We start from the raw sequence: 9,157 nt of genomic DNA on the forward strand, positions 1-9,157 counted from the left end.
CCCCGGCCCTCCCGACCGCTCACTTCCCGCCCGCCCAGCGGCCCCCTAAACCGCCCGCGGGGCCGGCGCCCGCCTCCCCACGCCGGCTGCTAACGGCTAGTCGGGTGCGTTCGGAAGCGTTCCAGCCTCGCTCGCGGCGCCCGACGGGGCGGCCCCCAGCGGGGAAGCGCGAATGCGGAGCTTCTGCGCGAGAAGGGCCCGGCATGTGCCCAGCGTTATTATAGTTTCGGAGAGTGTAATTCACGCAACGTCGGGAAAAGCGGGAATGTGTGCTCAGGTTTTTATCCGCTTAATGAACCTGGAGTTTTCCCATTCTGTTACGTATCGGGGACTGGCGGGGTAGAACACGGGCAAGAATAAGGATGCGCTGCTGGATCTGTTTTTGCTTATTTCGAAAGATACAGTGTGCATTTCCTTCAAATAAAAAAAAATACTCTTTTTTCCCCCCCAAAATAGGGATCGCATAATGACTGTTACGGGGGGAGGGAAAGAATTTAGAACTCAAAATTTGAAAAAGAAAATTTTAAAAAACTGCTAAAGAGGGGGGAAAGACAGTAGAAACTTTTAAAACAAATTAATTATCAACAACTTGAAAAAATGTTAACTCCCTAATAATTACACAAACCAAAACAATTTTGAGATGTTGTGCAGCCATTAAATTGGCAAAGATAAAGAATGTTAACAACAATACTTAGCAGCATTATTAGTAATAGCAAGATTTTGTTTTCAAAAAAGCTTATCTACATTCCCTAAGGAATGGTTTAACACATGATGGTATATGGATAGCATAAAAGAGTATTGTGCCATAACAACTATTAAATTTGAAGAATCAAAATTCAGGAAAAGATGAAGTAATACTGAATGAAAAAAAAGCAGAATTAGAATATAGGTACTGACTGGCACAGCTGCTTAAATAATAGTAGCAAGAAAACTAGGAGGGAAAAAAAGCACAAAAGTTCAGAAGGGTACACAGAGGTAAACAGTTTATTTATGTTACTAATTATAGACCAATCTGCACATTTTAAAAAGCATAAATTACATGCATTTTTGTTATTGGTGACTACCGAGTTTAGAATTTTTTAAGTTATCATAAAAAAAATGGATGAACAAAACTCTTCTTTCAGATATCTTTCACAGTCTTTGACATTGAAAAAAAAAGTTAGCATTATCTAAGATGAAGAAAGTGTTTAATCTTAAATTCATTAAGTAAATGTCATTTTAGTGAAGTGTTTTAAACTTTATTTGCCCAAGAGAGTGCTAATATCTTTCATTTGCATAAATCTTCTATGCTGTAAATGAAAACAAACTTTAGTTTTCTTATTCGTAAGAATCACAAATAATGCTGAGAAAAAGGAAGAAATTCATATAAATAGATATAGAATAAATTAGGAAACTTGAAAAATATGCTACTTAAAGATAAATCAACTGACAGTTAATAGACATTTTACCTGTATCCCATCTATCATCTAAAGTGGATTATTTTTCCATTTTTGAGTTTTACCTATAAAAAATAGATATACACATACCAACAAAACAAGAAACTGCAATCTTAATATTTTTTTGGTTTAGGACTTTTGCCTACAGTGAATTCTGGCAGCATTTTGTTATGATAGAGAAAAGTAGTCTGTTATTAAAGTTTTCTTAAAAAGCAAACTATATGTAGAGAACAACAGCTCAACACTACTCAACAAGGTTGTGATGAGCTTGTCTGAAAAGAAAGTTTGTTTTTTTAAGTTTTAAAATCATTTAGCATCTGAAAGGCAGCAAAACAAATGTCAGTTTTTGAAAAGGAACCATGTTTTATGATTAATATGGATATATGTGTAACATAGTTACACATATATAACCTATTATTAGACAGCTTTCTGTCAGGAACAGGGGGAAGGGGAAGGGAGGGAGAAAAATGTGAAACTTAAAACCTAACAAAAGATATTTGTTGAAAATCATTTTTGCATGTAATTGGAAAAATAATTAATATTTTTTAAAAAAGAACTAGTTTGGAAGGCAACTGCCCTTACAATTTTTTTCCTCATCTCCTATGCCATTACAAACATTTTGGTCTAGTATTGTGAGGGAAGTGAACAACAACAAAGTACAGGCATTTGATGTAATTGTGCTTTTTTGATGCAAATGTGATTTTCCCAAATTGTCATTCCACTATTGGCACCAAATCTAATTATATTGGCCAGGTTGTTGGATTTGCAGTTTAAATCCCAGCTTTGTCATTTACTAGCTGTATGATCATGAGTTCCACCTATCCTCTTTGAGCCTCATTTTTCTCTTGAAAAAGGAGGTTTGGGATTAAATGGTCTCTAAGGTCCCTTCCAGATTTGAATCTGTGATCCTCTGATGTAATTGTAGATTGCTGAGTTCTGTTCTGCCCAGTTACTACTCTTTATTGTTATGGAGCACCCAGCATATTTCATCATCAGTCTTCTGTAATTAAATAGATTAGACTTCATTTCAAAGTTGGATTATGTTTTTTACAATATTGTTGTCATTCTTTGTTTGTTCTGGTTCTATTCACTTCATTCTGCATCAGTCAATAAAAATCTTGTCATATTTCTTTGAATCCATGCCAATAGGTGATGGTAGGGAAAATTCCAGAACTAGATCTCCCTACTTAAATGAAATTATAGGTCACATCAAAACTACAATAAAATAGCTAGCGTGTAACTAATTCTTATTCTCAGCACTATGGATCTTCTCCCTCATATCACTCCTCATTTTGTGTGTGTGTGTGTGTGTGTGTGTGTGTGTGTGTGTGTGTGTGTGTGTATGACTTTAAATAATTAGGACCCTTGCAAGGAACAGAGCTTCATTAAGGAACTCATTTACCTTGAATGAAAAGCTTTTTTATTCAAATCATGATTATTTAGCTTAGAGAATTACAATCTGGAGAGTTTAACCATTGTGATGAAACTGCAGATTCTTAAAATATTAAAAATAGATAGGCAGTATGGTGCAATAGGAATATTCCCATTTTGGGGGGGGGCCAAGAACATGGATTCAAATTATAACTCTTCAGTTTCTAATCTTTGTGATCTTGATCTGTCTCTGAAGAAACCTCAGTTTCTTTATTTATAAAATGAAAGGCATGGACTTTATGGCCTCTAATGAACTTTCTAATACCAAATAAAATCCTATGATCCAAAACTTGAGAGAGAATATTTAAATGAAAAGGATTATGGTATCAAGGAAATTTTTTTTACGTCTCTGTCCTTGGTTCTAGGAAAAGCACAAAATTCATTATGCTTTCAACTTAAAATGTGTTTCCTCTGCCCTGTGCTAAATTAACATTTTTATTAATGACTTGGATAATGGCATAGTTGGCATGCTAATGAAATTTCCTGATGACACAAAGCTATGAGGTGTAGCTAATATCTATCAGTCAATCAGCTAATATTTATTAAGTGCCTACTATAAAGGAAGAATCATGCTAATTTCTAGAAGAGACATGGGAACTAAAATAACATTAACAGGGTAGAGTGTTGGACTGGAACCAATAAAACTAACCAAGTTAGGTACTAGGCCTTGAGTCAGGATTTTCTGAGTTCAATATAGTTTCTGACACTAGTTGTGTGATCCTGAGTAAGTCAATTAACCCCTGTCAGCTTCAGTTTCCTTATCTGTAAAGCAGGATTAATAATAGAACCTATTTTTTGTGAGGATCAAATGAGATAGTTCTTGGTAAACCTGAAAGTGTTATATATAGTCTAGCAGTTATTAGTTATGATGATGATGATGATGATGATGATGATATTGAATAAGGATAAAATCAGAGGCTCACAGATTTAGATCTAGAAAAGGACCTCAGTGGTCACATCCAGGTAAACTATTCACTCTACAGGTGGTGGCACAATAGATAGAAGACTGGAGATGGAATTATGAAGAATTAAGTTCAAATGTGCCCTCAGATACTTATTAGTTGTGTGACCCTGTGCAAATCACTTAACCCTGTTTGACTCAGTACTTTCATCTGTAAAATGAGCAGAAGAAAAAAATAGCAAACCTCCATTACCTTTATCAAGAAAACCCTAAATGGGATCATGAAGAGTTGGACATGACTGAAAAATGACTGAAGTTATTATTAAATTTGAGTGAAAAAATAAACAGATTCATTCACAAGTTAAAAAAATGGGACACATGGCCAGATAGTCATTCATCTGAAGAAAAGCAAAAAAAGGATCTGTGGGTTTTAGTGAATTGTAAACTCAATAGGAATCCATAGTCTTATATGGTACCTAACAACTAATAAGATCTTACACAAAATTTAAGCAAAAAAAAAATGGCATATTGTTGGAGAACTATGGAGGTGATACACAGAATAATAAGCTGGAAAATGAGAAGGATGTTGGGGAACCTAGAAATCCTACCATATGAAAGTTAGTTGAAGAACTAGCAATAATTAATTAAGAAAAGAGATTGCATAGGAGATGTGATAGCTGTGGTCACTTCTTTAAAAGAGTAACTTATAAAGTCAAAACAGGATGGAAAGAGTACTGACTCTAGACTCAAAGGAATCAAGTTCGGGTTCTGTTTGTAACTCATATTTAACCAGTAGCTGTAGTTGGGTCATTTTACCTCTGTGGGCCTCAGTTTAGCATCTGTAAGGTTGAAGTACCTAGTAGAGTCTGAGACCTCTTCAGAAATTTGAATTATGATCTAATACCTTATTCTCCTTGGTCTCAGAGCAAGGTTTCTTATCCTGGAGTCCACTGACATGTCTATGAAGAGATTTTAGGAGTTCTCTGAACTTGGGTAGGGAAAAAAATTACATTTTTATTTTCATTAACTTCTAACTAAATACTTCCTTTTATTACTTAAAACCTTTTTTTTTTCCTTCCTCTAGGACGTGGCCTGAATGTTATCAAAGGGTATCCATATCACAAAAAAACTTGCCTTAGATCATTTCAAGTATTTTGGACTCATGACCTTTTTACACTGTTAAAAGGTTTTGAGGATTCCTGCCCCAAGAGGTTTCTGTTTATGTGGGTCATAGCTACTGATATTTACTGTGTTAGAAATAAAAGTATCTTAGGAGCTAGTGCATTCTGAAGAACAACTCAGAACTATACTCAGTAGGCTTATAAAACTGTATATACCTTTTGATCCAGCATTACCACCACTAGGTCTATATACCAAAGAGATACAAGCAAAGGAAAAGGACTTATTTGAATAAAAGTATTTATAAAAGCTCTTTTTGTGATGATAATGAATTAGAAATCAAAGGGATACCATCAATTAGGGAATGACTGAACAAAGTGGCATATAGTTGTGATAAATATTAACAGTGCTATAAGAAAGGATAAACAGGATGATTTCAGAAAAACCTGGGAAGACTTCTATAAATTCATGCAAAGTGAAATGAGCAGAATCACGAGAATAGGAAGAGCAATATTGTTAGGAAGAGCAACTGTAAAAGACTTAGTTATCTGATCAAGACAGTGATCCAAAACAATTCCAAAGGTCCCTTAAAAAAATGTTATTCAACTCCAGAGAGCTAACTGATGGATTCTGAATAATGATTGAAGCCACTTTTTTTAACTATCTTGTTTGCATTTTCTTTTGCAACATGACTAACATGGAAGAATGTCTTACATGACATCACATGTATAATTGCTGTACATTTGCTTGTCTTCCCAAGAAAGGGAGAGGGTGGGAGGAAGAGAGATAATTTGGAGCTCAAAATTTTAAAAACATTATTGTTAAAAAATTTTTATATGTATTTGGGAAATTTTAATGAAATAAGTGAAACTATTTTTTACAATTAAAAACATTTTCCAATTACATGTAAAGATAGTTTCAGCATTCATTTTCTATAAGATTTAAATTCCACATTTTTCTACCTCCTTTCCTTTCTTTCCAATCTCCCCTTACCTATGTCAGTGTAATCTGATGAAGATTATATATGTACAACCTTGTTGAATATATGTGAAAATAATTTTTTAAAAGACAGTATTTTTTTGAAAAATAATTTTTTCCTTTCAGAGCCCCTAAAAAGGTCTCAAGGATCATACTTTGGAAACTGCTGGCCTAGAGGCAAGAAGTAGAATCAGTGGATGCCAATTACAAAGATGCAAATTGAGGTTTACTATGAGGAAAACCTTCGTTACAGGAATCGGTGGGTTGCTTGAAGAAGTAACCTCATTAAAGGTCTTCAAGAAAGGCCTGGTTGTTCACTTTCCTGGGATGTGATAAGCTTCATGTTAGACTACATGCAAATTGAGGACAGTATGCAGAATCTCCTCTATTTCATCTCAGACATGGACCTCTGAACCCCCTTCTAACTCTGAAACTTGTGAGTCTAGTCTACCCACCGAAACATTATTATTTTTTCTCCCTTTTTCTACCATATTCTACTTAAGAGACACCTTCCAAATTATCTCTTTCAAGAACTCTTCAATGATTAAATTCACTCTGTTTTCATTATTCCTTTATTCACTATTCCATTGGCACTGATAAATTCTTTGTAATTTATATTTCATTACTTGGTACTAAAATCTTGTTACTTTGTGCTTGTTCTTTAATTTCTGAGTGCAGATGTTTCCCCTCTTGAACTGATATTTCTTAAGGGAAAGAATTATGTTTTTCTGTTTTTATTTACTTTTTACTTATTTTTACATTTTCCAAAGCACTTGTTCCTCTGGTGTCTAAGAGGTAAATGTCCAATAAATGAATTTTTATTCTTTTATCTATTGACAAAACCATTTCTTTTGAGTTTTTTTAATGTTTTAGTTTTTGACTTGCCAGGGATCACACAACTAAATAATTATTAAGTATCTAAGGTCAGATTTGAACTCAGGTCTCCCTGACTCCAGGACCAGTGCTCTATTTACCATGCTGCCCAGCTGCCCCCTATCTCTTTTAAGTTAAAGGTAAGGACTCAATGGATTTAATCCCTGAAGATAAGAAATCATATTGTAATACCTCCTTTTTAAAAAATAAATGTCCTTGGTTGGATCAAGACAAAAGGGAATCTTTGCTTTTTGTGTGAATAGTATCAGAATCAATAGCCAAAAAAAAAAAGACTTATTTGATTTTATGAAAGGCTTAAGACTGCATTAAGAGAAGCTTATTGCAGTAATGAAGAGGTTATAGTTCTGTTGTATTGTGTCCTATCAGGTTATACCTGGAATATTGTGCTGAGTTCTGGGGTATTACTGTCTGTGGGTGTTGATGAACTGGAAGATTCCAAGGAATGGCAAACAGGAGTATGAAAGACTGCCATATGAGCGTTGTTTGAAAGAACTGTCTCTGGTCAGCCTGGAAAAGGGAAGTCATAAGTGGGGATAAATTAGCTTCCTTCAAGGATTAGAAGGGCTATCTAGTAAAAGAAGTTTTAAACTTATTCTACTTGGTCCTGGATAGTGAAATCCTGAATGGGTAGAGGTTGCAAAGAGCTGATTTAGATTTCATGTCAGAAAAAACTTCCTAAAATCAGAGCTCCCCAAAGTAGAGGGTCCCCAACTCAGTAGAACTTGTCAACATAAGGATGTCTTCTTGTTGGGAATGTTGTAGTAGAGATGGGAGTGGTATGATGCATGGATTGGATTAGATGGATATTGATGGGCCTTCTGCTCTAAAAGTCTGATTCTGTGAGTACAGCGAATATAGTTGTTTTTTCAAGTTCAAGTAAAGGCATTTATTTGGAGGATCATGGTCCCCAAGAATGGGCTGTCCTCCCAAAGGGAGACAACAATTCAACTGAGAAGAGGGTGGGAAGCTAAAATATTTTCCTGAAAGGTGTTTCCCAGGGGTTGAGGCATCAAAGACCCATCTCACTATAGAAGTTAAAAGTAATCTTTGCTGCAAGATCACCTTTCAAAAAGGAGGGTGTGAACCAAATAGTCCTTCCTTCAGGATAAAAGCTGAGGTAGAGCTCAGTTGTGCCCATTCTACCAAAGCATATTGGTTGCAGTTTGTCTGGGAAGAATGGAAATGATGCTGCATCTCAACAGTGTGATTTTTGTGCTCTGAAATAAAATCTTATCCTCTAGTAATTCCCATGAAATCCTTAGTTCTAAGGGAACTTAACTGATCTATTACACTATTTTTGATTTGTATTATTTATTGTTACTAATAGTGGATTCTTCCCCTCGAATCTACAAGATTTCTCATTCCTATTGTCCCTTTTGTTCCTATGTGTGTCAGTTGCTGAACTTAACATGTTTATTTAAGATACTTAGATTTGCAAACTAATTTACTGTCTTATTGATTTTCCATATATTGTTATTGTTTCTTTGAAAGGTAGCTATGACTCAAAATCTCTATTATATATTGTAAGGGCATTTCAGTGTATATTGAGAAGATATTTTGTTCAATTGATTAATTCATATCCTACTCTTTGTAACCCCATGGGCCATGCTGTTCATGGGTTTTCTTGACAAAGACAATGGAGTAGTTTGTCATTTCTTTCTCCAATGGATTAAGGAAAGCAGAGGTTGCCCAGGGTCATAACAACTAGTGTCTGCAATCAGATTTGACTCTCTAGGCCTAGAGCTTTATCCATAGACTCCTAGTTGCCTCCAAATATTGGCTTATATTTAAAATTAAAAACCCTTATTAGTAAAGAATGGTCAATTCCAGACAAAATTATTAGACTGAAAAAGATTACAAATAAGCAATCTTGTCATTAAGTGTGAAAAATTATAAATACTTTTCCTAGTGGCACAATCCTTTTTTATATAAAACAAGGGGCAATGAAAGAATTAAACATAACTTTATTTTTTATGTTTTAATAGTGCTTTTAAAAAAACCAAAACCTTACCCCTTCCCAATAAGACCACCTCTACAGAGACCTCCCCTCTTAGAAAGAAAAAGTTTTACAAAACAAACGAACATATTGACTATATAGCATTTCATAATGCTAGTCCATTACATGGGCCTATGGTGAAAGTTGTAGACAGTGATGTGTTTAGGAGAGCCCATTGTTAAAGTTTGAGTATGAGGAATTCCAACTCCCAAATCAGTAACTTCTAGAAATTAGGGCTGAATTTATTTTTTTATTGATTGATTAGTCATGAGAAAATAATGGAGAAAATGTTAGCAATACAGACTAAACTAAAAAGTGGGTCATTTCTTTTTTCAAAGAGGTAACCAACATTTACCAGCATATTGCCGACTATAAGGAATGACTACAGAGATCTCTGACCTC

The 9,157-nt window shown here is 34.8% G+C and overlaps 1 long non-coding RNA gene across 1 annotated transcript; it reads left to right on the forward strand.

Annotated features, from left to right (window-relative positions):
• The first annotated feature begins 4,599 nt into the window (after positions 1-4,599).
• Positions 4,600-6,694, forward strand: LOC141502475 (uncharacterized). Its single transcript, XR_012472534.1, has 2 exons — positions 4,600-4,761; positions 5,992-6,694. It is a non-coding gene; the product is annotated as an uncharacterized LOC141502475 (long non-coding RNA).
• Positions 6,695-9,157: the final 2,463 nt, after the last annotated feature.

The sequence above is a fragment of the Macrotis lagotis genome, chromosome X, assembly GCF_037893015.1.
Source record: "Macrotis lagotis isolate mMagLag1 chromosome X, bilby.v1.9.chrom.fasta, whole genome shotgun sequence".
In the NCBI taxonomy this organism is placed as follows: Eukaryota; Metazoa; Chordata; class Mammalia; order Peramelemorphia; family Peramelidae; genus Macrotis; species Macrotis lagotis.